Raw genomic sequence first — 23,151 nt, forward strand, 5'->3', positions numbered from 1 at the left:
AACTAGGCAAGGGCTGGAAGGCAGAGGCGAGGATGGAGTCAACGTGGAAGCCGAAGCCAGGATTTGCATCCAATTTGCATCTCTAGGGCTTAGGGGCTGCCCTTAGAGAGCTTTCTCTCTACCTGGAGTTGGTCAGAGTTCCTCAGAAGCATGAGTGTGGCTCTCTACCAGGCTATATTTTGATCTTTAAATATCTTTTCAAGTTTTTATTACATAAATTCAGACAGAAAAGCAAGTAAGCTGCATGTTTTGAGCCCTCCATATCCAACATCTACATTAGGCCATAACATTGGCCAAATAGGCCTTTTCTCTGCGGACCGGGCATTTTAGCTCTGATAGGAGCAGTTTGAAAATACAGACACCATGACACTTCACCCACATTTGAGTATATTTCTCCTAAAAACAGGCTATTTACTTACTGCATGAACACAGAGAAGATAGACGTTCTCTAAGCTGTCCTAGCCAGCCTCCGCACTGCCACTCACTGTCACGGTTTGTCAAAGCTTTTCTTCTCTTTCTTTTTTTGTTTTGTTTTTTGCTTTTCAGGACAGCGATTTCTCTGTGTAGCATTCTGCTGTTCTGGAACTTGCCTTTCCAGAAAAGCCTGGCCTCAAACTCATAGAGATCCACTTGCCTCTGCCTCAGAGTGCTGGGCGATTAAAGGTAGTACTGCCACCATGACATGCCTGGCTCTTTCTGTTTAACATTTTTTTTCAGAGACTTTCTTCTACAGCGGCCCTGTTAGAATTCAGCACACACACACCGCCATGTTCAGCCCATCTATGCCCATGTGGAGGCCGGAGGTTGACTTCAATTATCTTCCTCTCTCCATCTCCATGTTAGTTCATTTGTTTTTGATGGGGTCTTTCACCAATGAGCTCACCCATCTGGTAAAAAATGGTCCTGACTCCTCTGTCCACTCTCTACACCCCAGCAGACATCAAGGTCAAATGTCTTCACATACTGGGCTCCTAAGGACCTGGCCTGCTCACCTCTCTAGTGATCCCTATGGAGGCCCACTAACTGGTGACTGAGACAAGTCTCTGTGACTCAGTTTCTTATAAAGTTACACCTACTGGATAGGGTTCCTCTGAAGGCTGTATGTACACATGAAAAACCTCGGAACACTATGGGTTTCTAATTCATGTCGCCCATGCCACCTCTTGTCCCAACTGCTCTGGCATTCTTGCCTTTTCCCCACACACGTTCTTGTTCTTCCTGGACTGTTCCTGAGCAGTCTTCTGTTTTCTTCACTAAACTGCTCTTCTCCATGGTTGAAGTCTTCTCCATGAGCAAGAGAGGGTGGCTGGGTGTGTGTGCTATAACACCTGCCTTTTGCTTAAGTTTATTGTAACACCCGCTGGATGGTATTATAATTAGCCCCTGAACTTTCCGTCCCTCTGTTCTTAATGTTCATGAGGCTCTCTTGCTACTTCTGAGAGATCAACTGTGATCAGGCATATCTGGATAGACTTTCTGTGAGAGCACTGAGAGTAAGAATGGCATTTACAACAGTGGACTACTGAGCAAAGAAGATATTACCAGCACCAAAGTGGGCGGGCGTCATGCAAACTGGAGGGCAGAGACTGAAGGCAGAGCCTGATAGAGCTAGGCCTGCCTCCAACAGGCCTCGGGGGAATTATCTGTTTATAGTTAGCCTTCGGACTTGCTTGGCAAGCGTTTGCTTTTTCTGTTTGCTAACCTGGAAACACACCCTGCAGAGGTTTGGACTTGCTAGGATCCATAATGGTATGGGACAATGATCTCTCTCTCTCTCTCTCCTCTCTTCTCTCTCCTCTCTCCTCTCCTCTCTCTCACTCCTCCTCCTCCTCTCTCTCTCCTCTCTCTCTCTCTCTTTCTCATCACCACACTCTCTCTCCCTTCCTTCCTATCTTTCTTTTTGAGACATGATTTCTTCTATGTAGTCCTGGATGTCCTGAAACTTTATCTGTAGACCAGGCTGGTGTTGAACTTAGAGAATAACCTGTCTCTGCCTCCTGAGTGTTGGAACTAAAAGTGTGTGCCACTACATTCGGCAAGTAATTGATTTCTTTAAGGTAAAAACAGTAAGTGTTTGGGTTTGTAATCTATTTAGAAATAAAATATAAGATGAAAACATAAATCACCAGGTACAGGGTATATGTTTGTAAAGATTTATGTTATTTATGTATATGTCGTGTGTGTGTGTGTGTGTGTGTGTGTGTGTGTGTGTGTGTGTCTGAGTATATGCCTTCTGCTGAGGCCAGAAGAGGATCTCAGATTCCCTGGTGCTGGAGTAATAGTTTATTGTTGGTCACCCAGCCTGGGTACTGAGAACTAAACTCAGGTCCTCTGAAGAGCTGCAAATTTACCCACAATCTTGTCAGAAAAGTTAAAAGAAACTCCTAGGTTCTAGGCTGAGGGATACAATCCCTCATGAAGGGATTTTTTTACAGTAGAGGCATAACAGCAAAGAAAGGTAACAGCCAGCACTGGGCAGGACCTTGGGGCTGTATGACTGCTATGACATATAACAAAGTAGCTCTTGCACTGCTGGCTCTCTCTGTATCTCCATCTTAGCCTTTGTCTGAAGGGATTCTTTTCACAGCAGAGTTGGTCCTCATGTTTCTGGCTTTTAAACTTTATCTCCCCCCCCTTTTTTTAAATTAGAAAGCAATAATTGTTCATATGTTAAGGCTAGTTTTTAAAATCACCTCGACACAAGCTAGAATCAACTAAGGGGAGAGAGCTTCACAAGACAATGTCTCCATGAGATTGGGCTGGAGGCAAGCCTGTGGGGTGTTTTCTTGATTAATTATTGATGTGGGAGAGTCCAGCCCACTGTGAGTGGTGCCAATCCTTAGGCAGGTGGCTTTGAGGCGTACAAAAAAAGGCTGAACAAGTCATGGAAAGCAAGTCAGTAAGCAGTATTCATCCATATTCCTGATCTGAATTCCCTCAGTCACAGTGTCTTAGTTAGGGTTTCTATCTCTGTGAAGAGGCATCATAACCAACACAACTCTTTTTGGAGGGAGGGGGATTGAGACAAGGTTTCTTGTGTAGCTCTGGCTGTCCTGTAACTTGCTCTGTGGACCAGGCTGACTTTGAATTCACAGAGATCCGCATGCCTCTGCCTCCTGAGTGCTGGGATTAAAGGTGTGTACCATTACTGCCTGGCTCAAGACCATGGTGACTTTTTTATTATTATTTATTATGTATACACTATTCTGTCTGTGTGTATGCCTGCAGGCCAGAAGAGGGCACCAGACCTCATTACAGATGGTTGTGAGCCACCATGTGGTTGCTGGGAATTGAACTCAGGACCTTTGGAAGAGCAGGCAATGCTCTTAACCTCTGAGCCATCTCTCCAGCCCCATGGTGACTCTTATAAAGGAAAACATTTAATTGGGTTGGCTTACAGTTTCAGAGGTTTAGTTCATTATCATTAGGAAGGACATGGTGACATGCAGGCAGACATGGTGCTGGAGAAGGAACTGAGAGCTCCATATCTTGATCTGTAGGCAACAGGAAGTTAACTGTCATACTGGGCATGGCTTGAGCATAGAAGACTTCAAAGCCCACCTCCACAATGACACACTTCCTCTAACTAGGCCATACCTTCTAATAACGCTGCTCCCTTTGGGGGCCATTTTCTTTCAAACCACCACAGATAGAGTGAACTCAAGAGATGTAAGATAAAATAAATTACTTTCCTCCCCAAGTGGCTTTTGGTCATGGTGGTCTCCCACAGCAGAAGAAAAGTTACTAACACAGGGGTAAAGTATACTATCTCAAAGCAGGCTTCTCAAGAAAGATTTGTTTTGCCGGGCGGTGGTGGCGCACGCCTTTAATCCCAGCACTTGGGAGGCAGAGGCAGGCGGATCTCTGAGTTCGAGGCCAGCCTGGTCTATAAGAGCTAGTTCCAGGACAGGCTCCAAAGCCACAGAGAAACTCTGTCTCAAAAAACCAAAAAAAAAAAAAAAAAAAAGAAAGATTTGTTTTTATTTGTGTGTGTGTGCACATGTGAGTATAAGTGTCCAAGGATGACAGAAGGTGTTGAATCCCCTGGAGTTACAGTGAGCTGTGAGTCACCCAACATAGGTGCTGGTCACCTATTCTCTGAAGGGGCAGTCCCAGCCCTGTCCCAGGTTTTTACCTTGACCTAAGTTGTTTAAAGGGGGTTGTCCCACTGACTGGGAACAGCAGAAACAAATAAATTAGGTGGGAGACTGACCCATACCACATTCTCCGTGAGTACAGAGCCAGAATGAAGAAACAGAAGTGCACACGGGCATAGGGGCAAGCTCAGAGCAGCCCTTATCTTGTGCTATCATGGAGGTCCCAAGAAGACCTCCTCAGAGCCACCAGCTTGGAGCTTGAGTCTCACAAACGTGATCTAGGCAAAGACAAGGTTCTTGGTCACAGGAGGCCTGAGCTGCTTGTCGGAAGCCAGTGTCAGTAAAAGAAACAGATTGAGGAAACACGTTTGTATTATCCCACACTGAAGCAGGAGGCACAGCCAGGCCCTCACAGTCAATGGGCTGTGTCCTACAGCTGTTCTTCTCTGTAGGGCTTTGGATCTAGTCTCCTCCAGCAAGACTTTTGGTGGCTTCCTCTCTGTTGTCCAGGATGCTGTGGAGCTGTGGCTGAGGGACCAGCTCTGTATGGCCTTTCTATCCAGCCCTCTTCTGCCTCAAGGGATGAGATCACAAGGGTGTGTCACCATGCCTGGCTTTTTCATGTGGGTTTGGGGGTTGGATGCAAACCCTCATGCTTACATGGCAAAAATGATCTCCTAAGCCCTTGGTGACTCTTTTTTAGGCCAGAATTCTTGGACAGCTTGCTACACAGTACAAAGAAAATGAGAGGCCACAGACTCCCTGTCCTGGTTTAGTCAACAGAAGAAAGAGCATACCTTATATCCTTTAGCATACCTGTATTGAAACACCAGGGAAGCAGTTTTATCGGTTAGACTCCTTCACAAGAATTTTCTCCTTGGGAGACTAAGCAATGTTTCCTAAACCTCCTTCTAAACACTCAACAACAAACCAAAGTTAGGCTCCACCAAAAGTTCACTGTAGTGAACCATTGAGCTCACTAGGCTTACGAGAGCATTGGGTGAGGGGTTACAAGCAGAAGCGTGGGTAACCCTACAATAGTCATGATGGAAGGTCTGCACCCAGCACAGAAGATGGCTCCTCCATGCCTGTGTAGATGGAACCCTTTTCCTGTAGTCTTCCTAGCTTATATTTTCTAACCCTTCTCTGAGATCCCAAGCCACGGGCAACTAGAGTAAATAGCATACAACTGGCTGGAAGGAGTAGCTAGATACTCAGGTGATGTTCCAGTGGCCCTCTCTGCTCACTCCTTCTAGGAAGGAGTGCCAAGTCACATCCATGGATGGGATGGTCTTTTATAGGCAGGCACAGGTCATAGAAAGAAGGCAGTTGTGCTGGCAGGATAGTTCTATACAATAGCTCCCGTCACATGTTCAAGCAGGGGCCAATCAGTTTAGCTAGATGATAGGCATCTTTTATTGGCGAGGCCTGCCTGATCTGTATTTGGTGGTTGGGATGTAGTGTGATGGCCAGGGCCACCAGCCCAAGAGCAGAGGAAGGGCAATTCAGCTCCTCAGAAGAGAGGAGAGATGCTGCCCAGACCAAGGTGACAGATGCCTGCTGTAGGCACCAAGTTGGCACCATCTGCCCACATAGGACACAGTGAGGAAGCCCCTGCCACAGGGAGCAGGCTCTAGGGTACTGTGTGAAAAGAGACGGGTCTGATGAACAGCTTTTGAGTAATAAAAATCAATCTAGGAAAGCTCAGATTGGTAAAAACAGTTCCTGGCAAGGCTGTCTATCTCTGCCTGCCTTCTTGGCCTCCTCTCTGCAATCCCTGTGGTCCATATCCTGGTAACAATTATGGTTCTTCTTCCAGACCCTGTGCAAACAGTAACAATGTGGCCTCTCTTGAGAGCCAGCATCCTTGAGTTCAGCTCCTCACTTTCCCCCCTTCCTAGGACAACATTCCAGCCCCATGAGGTCAGCAAGCCGAGGGAAGCAGGGCAGGGAGGGGGGCCTTCTGGTTCCCCCACTCCATTCCTTAGTCACTGTAAGTCTCCCAGCTACTGGTGGTCTCAGCAATCTCTGAGCATATTTGAATCCTCACACTGGTGTGAGGCAAGAATCCACTCTTATGAAATGGCTTAGGGACCAATGAAAGCGAGAGAATTGCGAGCCCTCCCCTCCCCTCTTTCCCCGAACCTTCCCCCAAGGGCCTGTGCTTGGGCAGCTGAAGAATCTGGCATTTGGTGGACCAGCCCTGAGGACTAATGGATGCTCTGCCCACAGCGAACACAGGACTAACGGAGCCGACAAAGCCGGAATGAGGCCCTGCACTTTCCACATTTGAATGTCAGACGGGCTCTGCTCCCACTCCTTTCGGCAGCACCCTTGGTTGTGTGGGTGAGGAGACGAAGACTTTCCCAGTGAGTATGGTGGTGGAAACCTGCATCCAAACTCCGGCTGGGATCTAGAACTTCTTCCATCTGCCTCTGTGACAAAAGCAGACTAGCGACATCCCAGCATCATTCCTACCCTCCCAGTGACCCAAGATGTCATCTATAAAGACTGTTCACTGTGCAAAGAACTCCAGGAGAGATGGAGGTACGTGAGAAGGGCAAGATAGATCCTGAACTCTGCTCGTGCAGCCAGTGGCCTAGAAAGAGCACACTTCTCTAATCCTCATAGAGAACCCCACCAAGCGTCTCACATTAGCCCTAGCAAAGCCCATGTGGGGCGTCAATGTCCTGACAGCCCCCACTCACTGTGTTCACTCAAACACCTTTTCTCTTCTTCCAGGCTGTCTCGAATTGGGACCCAGTAAGTCCCTAAACTTATTACCACAACTCACCAAGCATTTTCTTGCTGGAAGGGTCATGTTCTTCTGGATCCCTGAGTCTGGAATGTCATTCTCTTTGCAGCCACCTCTTCCACTTCTAGTTCACAAAAACTAGCTTTTATGTAAACTCCAAGCTGAGAGTAAGCAGTTGTGCTGCCTAGTTTTGATGTCACCGGGGAAGAGGTAATCTCAACTGAGAAAATGCCTCCATTTTTTGGTGTAATTGGAGTTGAGGGCTCAGCTCATTGTGGGTGTCTTGTCTGAGCATGTGGTCCTGGATTATATAAAATACCAACCTAAGGGAGCCATAAGTAAGCAAGGAAGCATCGTTCCTCCGAGTCCTGTCAGGAGTCCCTGCTAGGACTTCTCGTCATGATGATTGTACATGTGCATCAACCTTTCCTCCCTCAGCTGCTTTTGGTCATGGTCTTCATCACATCAGCAGCAGCGAACTAGGACAGTGGTGTGCTTCTGCAATTCTGCAGCCCAAGCAGCTGGGAGGACTGATCAAGAGAATCTCTAGTTCAAAACTAGCCTGGGCTGCATAGCCTGACACCCTGCCTCAGAGTAAAAAAAACTTCCATAGTGCTACTGAGCCTTGTACTTTTTTTCGCACATTTCTGCACATTTAACTGCTTTGTGTTTCATTTTTATTTTGACTTGGATGCCTTTCATCCTTCCTCCTCTTCTTCTCATCATCATCATCATCTTACGTATATGAATGAGTGCCTCCCTGTATGTATGTTCAGGTGTGCATTCCTGATTCCCAAGAAAGTCAGGAGAGGGCATTGGATCCTTGGTACTGGAGTTACGTGTTCTGGGACCCTAACCTTTGTCTTCTACAAGAGCAACAAATATTTTTTTTAAATATTTATTTATTTATTTATTTATTTATTTGTTATGTATACAATATTCTGTCTGTGTGTATGCCTACAGGCCAGAAGAGGGCACCAGACCTCATTACAGATGGTTGTGAGCCACCATATGGTTGCTGGGAATTGAACTCAGGACCTTTGGAAGAGCAGGCAATGCTCTTAATCTCCGAGCCATCTCTCCAGCCCAAGAGCAACAAATATTCTTAATGGCAGAGCGGTCTCTACAGTTTCTGCCTGTCATCTTTCACTATCGCTCATTATGTAAGTTTAAATATAATAAAAATCAAAACCCAACCAAACAAAAAGCAATACTGGGCGGTGGTGGCACATGTCCTTAGTCCCAGTTCTTGGGAGGCAGAGGCAGGCGCATCTCTGAGATGGAGACCAGCCTGGTCTTCAGAGAGAGTTCCAGGACAGTCAAGGCTACACAGAGAGAAACCCTGAAAAAAAAAAAAAACCAACAAAAAAAGAAATATAAAAAAGATAAAAACAATGTAAATAAAAGCTAATAAAAAATCGAACACATCAAATACATTCTGATGTTCCTCTAGAAAGTTTTTCTCTGTCCATCCTGCAGTGAGCACTCATTAGGCATGAGATCCAGTGTTAAGTACTTCGCACGCTGGATCTCTTTGCTTCCTTAATTCGCCATTTCAGAGGAAGAAACTGAGGCTCGAAAAGACTCTACAACATGTCACGGCCTGCAAGTAAATCAAGGTATTCCGACTTTCCAACTGCCTCCTGTGACTAGGGCTGGCCTCTCTAAGTCACTAGATGTGAAGCCACTCTGCAGGCTCACTTCTGCTGTGATTGACAGGCCGTCCATCCACGCCAACCACAGCGGCTCCTTGGGAACTAGGAACGCACACTGGGAGACCCCAAAGGAGGCAGGGGTGCCAAAGGTAGAGGCGCCCGTATGAGATGGCCCCGCGCTCCCACTGCACATCGCCAGGTCCGCTTGTTTGTGCCCAAGCTTACTCCCAGCGCGCGCCGCCTGTCACCGTCACGTGGCCGCCCCTCCCCGCCCCACCCCTCGGTCGCTCGAGTGGCTCCGCCCTCCGTGCCGGTCCTACTTTCGGCCTCCTTCAGAGTCACAAGATCTTCAGTGGGCCTTCACCTTCGCGATCCTTCCGCCGTCCCCGCCCCCACATTAAACATCCCTTTCGGTTTTATTTTTCTAGGCCAGCTTGTATCGTCACAAGTAGGATAGCCTGTTCTATCTGGGGAAGCAGATGACTTTGGCCATCGGGCATTAAGCTCTGGGTGTAGGAGGCACACGGATAGGGACTCTTTTTCATGGCGGAGGCCTCCGCCGTTTGGGGACGCATCACGCCAGGGGGAGGTGCTGCGCGTCCAAGATGGCGGCGCCCTGTAGGCTGGAGGGACTGTGAGGTAAACAGCTGAGGGGGAGTAGACGGTGGGTGAGTACGGGGATATTTCCCCCTCTTTTCCTTGTGGGCTTTTCGGGGCAGCTCTGGCAGCGTGACCTCAGGCTGAGGGGCACTGCGGGGCGCGTTGGCCGAGTCGGGGGTCCGGGGAAGGGGGATCAGGGAGCGTCTCCCTCGCCCTCATCGCGCGCTGGCTCCGGCGGGGCTCGGCTAGGGTTGGCGGGGCCCCGGGGAGCCGAGGCGGGCCTGGGACGTCGGAAGAGACAGATGGCTGCAGCTTCGGGTCTGTGGTGGGCCCGCACGCCCGCCCCCCTCGCTTGTTGCGCTGACAAGCTCCCGCGGGGGTGCGCGGCGCAGGTCAGAGACCCCGGGCCGAGCCGGGAGACCTGGGGGTGGGGCCGCGGCCCGAGACTCCGCGGCAGCCGCTGGCGCTGCGGCTGGAGAATGAATGAAGGCCGTCCGTGGGCGCCCGAGACGGCCCAGCGCCTGCTCTGTCGGGGAGAGTGTGCACGGCCGGCGTGCCTGGCTCCGGGTGCACTTGTGGGTGTTTAATTGATGCTGGGAGACAGTTACCTTCTAGTCGGCAGAGGTGCTCGTTAGGGACAGCTACTCGCCCAGCCATTGCCGGACGCTCATTCATTCATTTGAGGAACGGGAGGGCCCCGCGCCTGGAGTCCCAGACACCTTTGTGGAATCGAAGCACTTTCTTTGTGTTGGGGTTAAAAGAGTTTGGCTTCGTGCGCTTTGAATCTGGGATGGGAGGGACGTGTGGGCGGGGGTGTGTGTGCGGTCATCGGCAACCGGCTAACGTTGAGGGGATAGGGACTGCCTCTGTGCCCGGGCACTGTTGGAAGTGCTTTGCAGCCATCCTCTCTTCTGCAGCTGGACAAAGGAGAAGCAATCTGCAGTCTCCCTCGGTGAAGAAACTGAGGTCTGGAAAGATTGGGGTAATTTGTCCAAGGTCACACCCCCTTCATCTGGGACAGCACTGGAATTGAGGACCGACTGGTTTCATTTGCCTGTTATTTGATTAAAACTGGCCTATTATTAAGTGATTTAGTTAATCATTTGGCCAAGGTCTGTGCGTGTAACTTTAAACCAGGGTGCATTTTGGCTTGTATGTCTTATGCTTTTTGTTTCTTGTAGCACCTTGATCTTGTTAGTTCAAATTAGATTACACAGTATTTTGTGTTTTTCTATAAACCGATGACATTCACTAAAAAAAAATTATTCAAACCCTTGCTTTAAAAAAAGTGTAGAATTAGCCCTTCATTTTACATAGAGTAAGCTATGAAAGTACTAAAATAGACTAATGTTCTTCCCGGATACTTTGATTTATAACTTTATGATCAAGTTGGAGTCATCTGCATTCAAACAGGCTGGGAAGGTACAGCGGGAAATCCCGGGAAGCATCATAGAGCCTAGTCTTCTGGGAGCCCTGATTTACCGAGCAGCCCACCTGTGATTCTTAAGTTGAGCATCCCTGAATAAACCTGGGATATGCAAATAGGAAAACCGATTTAGAGTTTTGTAAGGAAATGTCCCTTTAACAGTCATACATCAGGCAAACGAGGCTCCTCAGACTTCTCTAACCACCTGGTGTAAATGTAGGGGTATTTATAGAGGATGTAAACAGAAAATACCTTCTTACTAAAGTTAATATCTTCTCTAAAAACACCATTACATCATGGGTCTAGAAGGGCAGATGATGTAAGCTTTCTCTGCTTCATGCATTTCCTAGTGTCATGAACACTTGGTATGTCCCTAAATTCCTAGTTCTAAGAAAGCAGGCTCAGCTTTCTTGCATGTTTTCATTAAGCTGAAGTGTGTAAAGTCTTGTGCCTCGTCGTCTGGTTCTTTTGCTGCTGTGATGTGAAGCTTTCTGTGCAGACCTGGTTTCACTTGTGAGATAAAACTCAACAGTTTGATCAGAATTGTAATGTTTGCAGGGGAGCACAACTGCCAGAAGCAAGGGATCCCAAACTAGTTCTGAACCTCTGTGCACCCAAACATCTGACCCCATAGTCGGTATACCTACATAGTCTGTCCTTGAGGATAGATACCCTGCCTGTGTTTGTTTGTTTGTTTTGGAAGAAGTCTGCTTCTCTGCACTGCAAAGGTAGGTGATCATAGGCTTAAAGTATCATTTTGGCTATTTGCTTTTTTCAATTTATGATTTATTGTAGAGGGCTTTCTTAAGCTATCTTCTAGCCTATTCGTGTAGTTGTGGGTGGATTTTAAGCTTTGTACACAGGTAGCTCGACCTGTAAGTGCTGTCTTCTTTCAAAGTTTTTTAGGTTGTAGGTATGCTTGTTTTTTAATTCCAGTGCCATACTGAACTAACATTAGTTTCTCCCAGAACTGATTAAATATCCTTGAATGCCAGATTTCTTGACTGGAAGTCTTGCTGACCGATGTTACTTGGTCTTCACTCTATGGTAGTAGTTCTATAATGACAAAGATAACAAACGAGTGACTCTTGGGCCAGCTGGGAGGGTGAGCTTGTTTATCCTTTAAACAGTGGTTCCCTTTATTTTCTCTTATAAATCTCCTTTTAAAAGACAAGTCTTATTGGTCATATATAAGTAACTTCAGGCATAAAAGAAAAGTATATGAAATAGTTGAGGTTTTTTGTTGTTGTTTTGCTCATATGTGTGTTTTAAAGCGTCTGATCATTGCTTTTTTTTTTTTTTTGGTGTGCATAACTCATTTAAATTGCACTGAGATTTCCTGTAAAGTAATTTGAGTTTATTTTTTCTCTTCTTAAGTCTGTAGTTGCTAAAAATTAGTGACTTAATGTAATTTTTAATGAGAAAGAATAAAAAGATACACACTTATAAAAGATATGTGACCTTAGGACCTTGTCATTTTCAGTTTCTTCTAGTCCCCCCTCTCTTTTGGGGGGGTATAAAAGGAAATAGTAAAAGTAACGATACATTTTATAGCCAAATGAGTTCAGATTGACATCTAATGAATAAGTGCCTTAAATGCACAGCGTTATCCCCAAACAAGGCATGGTGGTTACTGACCTACAATTCATAGGTCATGATGTAAGTAAATAGGGTCATAGGGTCAGGATGCTTTTGATTTTATCTTAGTCTGGTGATGAGATAGAGCAGGGCAGGTGGTAAGGACAAAAGCAGTTCTCTTCTGCCTGCAGTGGTTAAATTTGTGCTACATTGTGTCCCTCACAGAGAACAGTAGCAAATTTGAAGTGTATCAGTTTTAAGTTACAGAATGGTTTTACCAGTGTTTCAAATACCTGCTTGTAAATGGCTGGGCTGCTAAATTAGTATTCTACTCTGCAATACATTTAGTTAAACTAAACTATTAGTGGTAACATTGTTATAAAAGTTTGTTATGTGCTAAGCACATCTAAGTGGTTTTGTATCTGGTCCCCCTTTACTTTTCTTATACCCTTGGGGAGAAAAGGAAAGAATTCTGAGACTTGCTGAGCTGGAAGATGAACTGTGTTTGATTGGCTTCAGAAGCCAAGTATTTAATGTTGTATTAAGATAAACTGCACAGTCTGCTGATCTCCTAAACTAACCCATAGGTCAGTGGGATTTTAGTTTTTTATTTTTATTTATTTATTTTCTTTTACGTGTATTAGTGTTTTGTCATCGGAACTTTAAGGTCCTCTTAAACTGAAGTTACAGACAGTTGTGAGGTGTCATGTGGGTTCTGGGACTTCAACCCGGGTCCCCTGGAAGAGCAGCCAGTGTTCTTAACCACTGAACTATCTCTCCAACTCGTTTGTTTATTTTTTGAGGGGCTCATAAAATGTAGGCTAGTCTGGACTTACCATATAGGCCAGACTTTGCTTGAGTTTCTAATTGCCCTGCCTTTCCCTTCTCATTTCTGGGATTACTGGTATACACAGTCATGTCTAGTTGGGTAGTGGTTTTTAAACTTTTTGGGGGCCAAAGCAAATCTTTTCTTAAGGTCTGTAAACACCTGTGGGCCAATATTTCCTTTTCTACAGGTGATACCCTATCGCCCCAAAATGCATATAGATAATGAGATTTTGGAAACAGTGTTAGAGATTTTGTGAACCTTGCTTAAAGCCCAACCAGTCATTTTAAATAGCTTACTGCTCTTAAAAACACATTTGGAGTCTAGAGAGATGGCTAAGTGGTTAAGAGGACCTGAGTTTAATTTCTGTCATCAATATGAGGGTTCACAACCACCTGTAACTTCAGCTCCAGGGGAATCCAATACAGTCTTTTATCCTCTGCAGGAACCAGGCACACATGTGGCACACAGATATTTTTCAGGCAAAACACTTATACATATTAAAAGCAAAAACAAAACAACAAAATCTCAGCAAAACCTACACACTTAGGCTTTATTAAAAACATTTTTTGGAAAGATGGTAGGTAGGGAAAGTTCACTGGTGGAACCTGTTATATTTTCCCAAGGTTTTTGTATATAGATTCTTTCTTGCTATCTGTCTTCACCGCTTTTCTTCTCCCTGCATCTCTCCCCTCCCTCTCTCTCTTATTTCACTACAATTTATTTCATAGTTATTATTTTAAAATTTTTTTCTCTCTCTCTAACACATATACACCCACTAAGATTTATTTTATGATTATTATTTTAAAAATTTTATGTCTCTGTGTGTGTGCGCCTGAGTATGTGTATGTGCACCAAATGCATCCAGGTGCCCGAGGAGACTGGAAGAGGACTTCAGTTTTGTTTGGTTGTGACCTGCCATGTGGGTGCTGGGTACTGAACTTGGGTCCTCTGCAAGAGCAGCTAGTGCATTTAATTGCTGAGACATCTCTCCAGAAGCCCCAAACTCCTGTCCCCGGCTCTGGGTTCTTGACCTTTAGTGGTGTTGGAATCACCTCAAAGGTCCATTGCCTAAGATTCATGCTCAGGATCCTGCCTGCCTCTCGCCCCTCCCCCTGACTTTTTGTTTCTTTGTATTTTGAGGAAGAGGGTTTTTTTGTTTGTTTGTTTTTGTTTTTCGAGACAGGGTTTCTCTGTGGCTTTGGAGCATGTCCTGGAACTAACTCTTGTAGACCAGGCTGACCTCTAACTCAGAGAGATCCTCCTGCTGGGATTAAAGGTGTGTGCCACCACAGCCTGGCGAGAAAGAGTTTTATTGTATAGCCCTGGCTGTCCTGGAACTCTGTAGACCAGGCTGGCCTTAAACTCGGAGATCTGCCTACTTTTGCCTCCCAAGTGTCCCAAGTGCGACACCACCACCTGGCATCTCCCTCCCTTTTTAAGAACACACATTTCTAGTGTGGGCACTGCTGGTGATATGGGAAGCATACTTAGAGAAGCACTGTCCTGTGCTGGCAAGCCCTGTGCTTTCTACCCTGGATTATTTCTGTTTGTTTGTTTGTTTTTGTTGTTGGAGACAGGTTCTCAGTCCATCTTGTTGTTTAGCTTTCACTGACTTTGTAGTCCAGGCTGGCCTTGAAATTTTCATGCTCCTGCCTCAGCTTCTCTAGTGGTGGGATTACATGCTTGAGCATCCATACTCAGCTGCCCTGGAATGCTTCTGTTTAGGGAAGCTCTATGTAGTGAGTTCTTGAATATACATTTGGTATCTTATTTATTTTATTGTTTTTTGAGATAGTTTTGCTTGGCTGCCCAGGCTAGCCTGGGGTTCACTCCAGTCCAACTGTCTCTGCACCAAGTGCCAGATCACAGGTGTGCATGACCATGCCCAGCCCAGGTGCATTTTCATAGTACATAATTTTGTTCATGCTAATTGTCAAAATGGAACCATTATCTGAAGAAAAAAATTGCCTTGTGGAACCTAGCTGTGGCCCTATGGGCCTATATCTAGAGGGCTTGTCACCTTCAGAGTTAAGTGAGCTTAGTAACTTGTCCATTGTCCATTGAGGACTCTAAGGACAGGGATTATAAGTGGACAATCTGGTTTGTTGGAGCTTTCTTGTCCTGACTTCTGTGACCTTGAGAGATTCTACAGCTTTGAAGACTAAAAATCGCACCTATACCATCAGCTCTTTTACCCTTTCTTCCTTTTGTGCCCAGAAAGAGAATTAAATCAAGTGTCTAATTTGTTTGCGTGCATTAGTGCTGAGAGCATTTTGATTCAGTTGATGAGATGTTTCTTTTAAATCACCTATGAGTTCCTGAGCTAGGACCAAATACGTATAGCAGTGTAACATTTCTGCTCTGTCTCAACTATACTTGATGATGCAGGAATCTGTTTGTGCATGAGTCTGTCTGAATTGCCTTTAGGTTTTTATAGATAAGATCTTGACTAGGGAAGACAGGTTATAGTTAAAGAGACATTCACCCTCACTGGTACTGAGAGCTGCATTTGTATATTATAGTTCATTGTGTACAAAGCTCTCTGAGGTGACTTGACGTGCAGTTATCTTATCTGAGCCACTGTCCTGACAGAGGTAGTGAAAAGATATATACAGGTCCTGCTAATGACAGATGTTGCTCTGGAGTTCATGTGTAATCCCAGATATATAAATGATCTGGCGATATCTAAAGACTAAAGTTAATTAAAATAAATTGTGAAAATCTGCCACCACTGTTCTGTTTACACCCTGGCAACACACAAAACCCCTGTCTTCCTCAAGCCTGTCTCTCTCTCTTTTGTTTTTTTAATGTATACAGTGTCTGTTTGTATGTATGCCTGCAGGCCAGAAGAGGGCACCAGATCTCATTACAGATGCTTGTGAGTCCATGTGGTTTTTGGGAATTGAACTCAGGACCTCTGGAAGAGCAGGCAGTGCTCTTAACTGCAGAGCCATCTCTTCAGCCCCGTCAAGCCTACCTTTTATTTTTACTTCAGAAGACTGCCTGTAGAAATGAAATTATGGAGGAGGAGTCGATTGAGGAGGTGGTCAAAAGGGAGGAGGGAGGAGGGAATAGGAGAGGAAAGAGGAGAGGTTGTGCTTGGAATGTAAAATAATTAATACAAGAATAACAAGAAAAAAAAGAAAGTTACAGTGAACATGACTTTTGGATATCAAGGAAGGAAAACTCTAGATATGAGGTACTTTTCTTTTTTCCTCATGTCTTTTGAAGAAGTGGGGAGCTACTCGTATGTTCTGATGAGCATTTCCACCCGTACCCCTCACTTTCATGGAGGTTCATGCTTTACCTCTCACTTGAATTAATTTACTTCCCCTGGGCAAGATTTAAATATAAGAAGAATAAGTGAACACTTAAAAATAGAGTACTAGTAGATAGACTTCAGTGTGCCACAGAAAACTGAAGCCAGCCATTTCCATTACTGTATTGTTAAGCATAAGGATAAAGTAATGAAGTCTTACTGTTGAGCCAAACCCCACTTGAATTCCTGTGGTAGTGTTCTGTCTAGGAAAATGGCCCTAGCCTGGCAGGCTATAGGATCTCACCTTAGTGTATCCTAATTTTATCCTCACCTTAAGTACTTCTTTTCAGGTAGAAGATCCAAGTGGGATTACTTTATAAGAGGAAGTCAGTGTGATTCACTGATTAACAGGTGGTTTTAGGATTTTGAAGATGAGAGGCTCCTGCACCAGCTCAGCTCTGTTACTTGGTGGAGTGGAAGCAGCTAGGTAGCATTTCTTGTTTGCAAGATTTGGCCAGGAGCTTTTATGGGGCCAGTGGCCAGCAGCACTGCCCACAGACTTACTGTGGCTGCTGAGACAGTTGGCATGGCTCCCTGAGTGTGTGCCACGTGGTGCTATATCACCCTGTCACTAGGGCAGAGACTGTATTGGAGAGGTATTCAGTCCTGCTGTTTGACTTTGACCCAGAGCTTGTCCTCTACTCCATGTAAGTAGATGTCTGTAGTATGGAGCCAGGATTGACAGTTGGGGACTTTAGTGGTATCCAAGGGAACAGACTGAGCATTTGCCTTTTGTGTACTAAGTACCAAAATAGTCCTGGGTGTCTCAAACACATGGCCCCTGTCCTCGTGAAGTTTACAATCTTCCAATCAGATAATCCCTAAACATGGGGTTAAGAACCCATAAATTTTGAAAATTGTATTTTTTATATATTTGTTTTGTGTGTATGTGTGTGAGCACACACACCACTGTTCATATGTGGAGGTCAGAGGACAATTGAATGAAGTTGGCTTTCTTTTATAAACCATGTGGGTCACTGGGGATCGAACTCAGGTTGTCAGGCTTGGCAGCAAGTGCCTGTACCCTCTGAGCCTGAAGCAAGTTCCTGAAACCCACTGTTTCTGAAGGGCTCATGTTTAAAAAGCAAACTGGAGCATATTCATATATATACTTATTTGACATGAATAATGAATAGCATGGACAGAAGTAGGGTAGAGGGAAAGGGAAGTAGAGAAGCTGCTATTGAAATATTTTATTCCTGTCATGTAGGATTAGATTTAGCCTGTGCTGCTTGAAGGCAAAATCAGGTTTGTACATTCAGCAGCCCCTGTGGCAGCTGCCGGGCGCAAGTACTTTGTTGGCTGCAGTTGCTACCCAGTGTGCCCAACAGTTCCTCATACTTGCTTAATGGGGTTTTAGAAAGTGACCAATACAGACTTCTGGTGGACCAGGAGCCTGAGCTGATGGGGCCTGGCAGTGGGAGGGCAGAGAAGGCCTAGGAAGGATGAATTAACTGAGGAGAGGGCAGACTGGATGTGCCTGTGCTCGGGTGGGTCGAAAGCCTTGGCTGAGGAATTTAAATTCTCTGAGGGCTATAGCGGGGCTGGGAGGGAGTGTGGCCTATGAGAGGGTGATGATGCAGGCCCACTAAGTTTTTGTGCCTCTTATTGACCTCACTACTATGGCCAGTCTTCTGAGGTCTTCACTGGAGCTCTATGTGAGTGTGAGGTTGTGGATATTCTCAGTTTACCTGGAAGATAACTTGAGGTAAGACAGCACTAAGCTAAGTGACTTAGTGAACATCCCAGAGTCAGAAGTGAAAGAGCTAATGTTTCAATTAGCAGCCTATTCTAGACTACCCTGCCCTCTTGCTGCTAGTGCAGAGGAGAGGAGGCTGTGCTCTTAGAGTTCACTGCAGTGGGAAGCAGGTGACCACCTGCCAAGGACGGGAGCGTACTAGGCCAGTCTAAACTTTCTTCTGATCAGGTCTCAGGTTTTCCTTCATTTTAGGGTTATTATAAATACATATGTATGTGTGTTGTTTTTTTCTAGTGACCATGAAAGACACCAGGCTGACAGCACTGGAAACTGATGTACCAACTGTCCTCAGAACAGGTAAGGTACACATTTAGTTTAGTGGCTGGAGAGGATAGGAGGGAGTGTCTCACCTTGCCCGTGGGTGCCCCAGCGTGCAGATGTTTCTTTGTTAAGGGGTGTGAGTGTTTATATTCTTAGCTCCCTGCCAAGCACTAGAGCATGTATGGCTTGAGGTAGTCAGCCTTATCACCAGTAACCTCTTAATTGTTGTTTGCCAGGCACTGAGTGTATTACACAAATGGCTTATTTTCTTTTTCACAACAATACTTGGTCTATTTCCATTCTATAGGAGAAGAATTGGCCTCAAAGATGGGCCGTCCATGAAAATCAGTTCTGTGAGTAGAAAATTCTTGTTTTAGCCACTAATTAAATTGAAGCCTAAAGCAAGTCATTTAACTAGGGAGAAGTTTTTAACCCTGGCTTGACCTCAGGAATCCACTTTGGATGCCATGTCTAGACCTCAGCCTGTAACCTGCTGTGCAGTAGGGCCTGGGCCTTGGTATTTGTGTCCTCTGCAGGTGATTCCGACATGCATTGTAGACTGAGACTTTGTGAGTTAGCACTTTAGCTCTTGATGTATTTGTTGGTGGTCTTAAGTCTGCTTTTTTGGATAAATTACTTCCTTTGGTGGTTTTCAGGAACTGATGGAGTATTGAAGTCCCAGAATATACCCTTGATAGTTATTGAGGCTCTGACACTTATACAGATCAGTTTAGTCTTAGTGACCTAAATAACTATTGAGCTACAGTCTTTATTAGCAAGAATGATGCGTTAGTTGCTGTGAAAAATATCTTGACCAAAGCAACTGGAGGAAGGGGAAGGGTTGATCACAGTTTGAGGCTATCATGACAGGGAAGTTATGGTGGTGGGAGCTTGAGGTAGCTGCTCATACTCCATCTACACTTAAGAAGCTGGGAGTGGTGTTCAGCTCGTTTTCTCATTTTTATCCAATCTGGGGCCTCAGCCCACGGTGTAGTGCCACCCACACTCAGGGTAGGTTTGCTCTGTTCTGTTAAAACCTTTATAGCAGCACCTTCACAGGGTGTGTTTCCATGGTGATTCTCAATCTCAAATTGACAATGAAGATTAGCTATTGCAGGTACCAGTTGTCATGTTTGTGCTCTGTACAGGAGTCAGGGAAGGTAGAAGGGTGTTTGTCCTACTATCTTTATACATACTCTGCTAATGTAACTCCTAAGCTCACCACTGCCTCACCTTTATGAGGATCATGCGGTAGTCAGATGTTACAAACAGGGACTTAGTGTGGCTGGTAGATGGTGTTACCTGCTTAGAAATTAGATGTTCATTCTCTCTGAGTCTGACTCTTGCTTCTCAGTTTCTTCATGTGTTCCTCATACTGTCCCTTCTGACCTTCTCACTGTGTAGTCCAGACTGACCTCCATCTTCTTGGCTCAGCCTCCAGATACTGGGGTTATGGGTGTTTGCCACCACACTGGACTACATTAGCCCCTCTTAGAATTTCACTGAATATGAATTCAGAGTCAGAGCGTTAAGTATTGAGATCAGTTACATCAAAGTGGAATTTCACTGTTGTTAAAAATAAATCTCAAATTTTATTAGTCATTTTTCATTACTATAATTTCATTTTTGTAGCACTCAGATTTTAAAAGTGTGAAATTTTTGTGTAGCAAAGTTCCTTAATGTGCACAGAGCACCAGATTGTCTTGTGGTGACCGTGGTGTGTGCGGGACCCACTGGTCCTGTCATGAGGCCACACTCAGGGATATTTCCAGTAGGTGATTGTCTAGGGACTCATGGCTTCAAAGGTCTCAGCCATCTTTCAGCTTCTGCTTCTAGGGAGCTCTGGCAACTCATAGTCTTTATTCTAGTGGCCTTTTTTTTTTTTTTTTTAAAAAAAAAAATAGGTTCAAGACTTAAGCATTTTTATAAAGAATATACTAAAATTTGAATAACAAATATTTTGCTGTTTTATTTTTCTTACCGTTGTTCCCTTCTTCATGGTTTTATACTTTTTTGTTATTGTGTCATTTTGTCTCTGGTGCTAGGAATGGAGCCCAGGCCCTGACATGTTAGGCAGGCTTTCTACCAGGGAGCTCGCCCAACCCTCTTCATGCCCTTTATGTTTTATTGTTACTGGTGGTTATGGATTTCTTTTCATAATTTTTTATGTAAAGTTGATTCTTTAATTCATCCCACAAGATGGAAAGCAGTCCAAACATGATTTTCTTCTTGAAAGACTTTGGATTAAATGCAGTTCTTACAGGTTATTTTGTTTATAATAAGATTCAAAAACAATCATGTGGCATTTTAGGACTAGGGGACATACCTGCAATTATAGTTGCTTGTCACTCTCTTGGCAGCCTGAATTTGATCCCTGGGATCCTCATTATGGAAAAGGAGAACCAGCTCTTGAAAGTGCCCCTCTGACTTCCATATATGAGTGTGTGAGATACGTACATACACACAGATAAGCAAATGTAAATTTTTAGAAAATATTTCTGTGAAGTTATGATTAAGATAGAACTTCATTTATTTATTTATTTATTTATTTATTTATTTATTATGTATACAATATTCTGTCTGTGTGTATGCCTTCAGGCCAGAAGAGGGCACCAGACCCCATTACAGATGGTTGTGAGCCACCATGTGGTTGCTGGGAATTGAACTCAGGACCTTTGGAAGAGCAGGCAATGTTCTTAACCTCTGAGCCATCTCTCCAGCCCTAGAACTTCATTTTTATGTGTTATTTAAATTGCTAGAAGTGTTTGGCTCAAAGAACATACATTGTTATTTGTAATCTAAATAAACTACTCTTAATGTTTTTATTTTTTAATATTTGTATTATTAATATGTCAAGTGATTTAAATGTTCTTGATTAGGGCTGGGGATGGAGTTCAGTGGTGTAGCATTAGCCTACTATGCGCAGGGCCTAGATTAGATCTCCAGAACTATTTGGATAGATCATTAACTCACTGTTTTATTTTCATAATTGAACATTTTGTACTTAAGTTGACAATTTTGACTTACACAGGCCTTTTGTATTGACTGTTTTGTTTGAGTTAATATGTAGGCATGAACTATTAGTTTAAGTTTATTATGGACACTTCTTGTCCATAATAGCAGTACCTTGTATCTAGGTGTGATATGAACCCTGTAGTGATATCTCCCACACACAGGAAAAGGATGCTAGACATGCCACCCACTCCCATAGTTAACTGTTCAACTGTAGCCTTTCAAAGACTGGCACATTAGCCTGTTACAAGTATGAAGACTGAAAGTCTGCTTTTCAAGATCCTGCTTTCCCTGCTGTTGGTACCAGAGTATTCCATGTACTCAGAGTTGACCAGTAGCCATAGAGGGTCAACTTGGCTGAAGGGTCCTCGTGATTAGAAATTTTCTTTTATTCCAAATGGTGCTCTTCTGGCCGGGCGGTGGTGGCGCACGCCTTTAATCCCAGCACTCGGGAGGCAGAGGCAGGCGGATCTCTGAGTTCAAGGCCAGCCTGGTCTACAAGAGCTAGCTCCAGGACAGGCTCTAGAAACTACAGGGAAACCTTGTCTCGAAAAACAAAAAACAAAAAAAACAAAAACCAAATGGTGCTCTTCTAACATGTGGTCAGGGGAGGCTGCTCAAACATGGTCCTCTGAGCAGAGGACTGAAGGAAAGGTGGCAACAAGGGTGTGGAAGAGAGGGCTCTAGAAGTAGAAGAGCCCGTGTGAAGGCCTGGCCAACATGCAAGGAGATGTATTGTCTTGGGGTGAAGAGGCAGAGGTGAAGGATAAGTAACTGGCTCCTGACATGGGGTGGTGTAGGACACTGGGAAGTTTGGCTCTGGTTCTCCAGGGGAAGGTACTGACTGATTTCCATAGTTCAGAGTTTCTGTACGTAGCAGGCAGAGTGAGGGAGGCTGCTGCTTTCTTGTTTAGAAGAGGGAGATGGGTGGGGGCTGTGCTTGGGGGTGTGGCAAAGGGGATATGCGGCGAGCGAGCCCTGACCAGCAGGGAAAGATCACCACCGACACAGGATTCTTCTCTGATCACACTTTAATGAAGCGCTGCTTGGTTGAGGGAGAGCTGGAAGCAGGGGGCTCCGAGCCGGGCTGGGTGGCGGCTTATATAGAGGAGGACGGGGCGTGTCTACTGATTAGGTGACGTGGCAGAAAAGGATTGGTGGAAACCTGTTGCTAGGCAGATGTGGCGCGAAAAGTTCGCGCCACATACTTGTTTACTTTAGCCCTCGGCGCCATCTTGTAATGGCGAAATGTAAGTGCGGCCGCCACAGTTCCCCCCTTTTAATTTTATGACATTTAAAAGACAGTCAAGGCTGAGGTCAGAGGACCTTACCCTGAAAATGTAGACATGTCCCGTTTTTCTCAGGGATGGGAAAAATAAGCAGGACTACCCATATGCATAAGGTCATGATCTCCTGAGTGGATCTACTCAGTGCACTCTTAGGTGCAAAACCTCCTGTCCAGGACAACACATCCCCAGATTCAGGGGAACCTCATCGATCCCTCTTTCCGAGTGCAATGGCTCAATGGCCTTCGGGTGCAAAAGCAGGGATTAGGGTCAGGAGTCCTGTAAGATGCTGATCCAAGCTTGGGGGGAGTTACCGGCCTCCAAGGCTGCGAGGGCACGAGCAATGGCCACCTTTTCCCGTTTCCTTACCCGAATCAGCCTTAGAATCAGAAACAACGCCAATATCACTCCCGAAGTTAATATTAATCCTAGCACGCCAACCCCTGCCCATTCCTTAATATATGAAAAGGTATCTACCAGCCAATCTGTAAATTCCCCCAGCGAAACCATAGTCGCCTGGGTTTGATTCAAAGCCAAAATCTTCAAACTAAAATTTGCTTGCAATTGTTCCAAT

At 45.0% G+C, this 23,151-nt stretch overlaps 1 protein-coding gene and 1 long non-coding RNA gene across 6 annotated transcripts in view; both read left to right on the plus strand.

Moving 5' to 3' along the window:
* Positions 1-1,919: 1,919 nt before the first annotated feature.
* LOC119819983 lies at positions 1,920-7,467 on the plus strand. The gene is made up of 3 exons (XR_005286310.1): positions 1,920-2,057; positions 6,330-6,644; positions 6,840-7,467. It is a non-coding gene; the product is annotated as an uncharacterized LOC119819983 (long non-coding RNA).
* A 1,612-nt stretch (positions 7,468-9,079) lies between these two features.
* The window catches only part of Tsc1 (TSC complex subunit 1), a 55,167-nt gene continuing 41,095 nt past the window's right edge, over positions 9,080-23,151 (plus strand). For 2 of the 5 annotated variants that reach the window (XM_038336269.1, XM_038336273.1), the window contains exons 1-2: positions 9,099-9,175; positions 18,253-18,315. The gene's annotated coding sequence lies outside the window, so the exon portion shown is untranslated. Of the gene's footprint in view, positions 9,176-18,252; positions 18,316-18,586; positions 18,633-23,151 lie in introns of all 5 variants that reach the window. The other 3 variants (XM_038336272.1, XM_038336270.1, XM_038336271.1) reach the window with 3 other exon arrangements.

The sequence above is a fragment of the Arvicola amphibius genome, chromosome 7, assembly GCF_903992535.2.
Source record: "Arvicola amphibius chromosome 7, mArvAmp1.2, whole genome shotgun sequence".
Taxonomy (NCBI): domain Eukaryota; kingdom Metazoa; phylum Chordata; class Mammalia; order Rodentia; family Cricetidae; genus Arvicola; species Arvicola amphibius.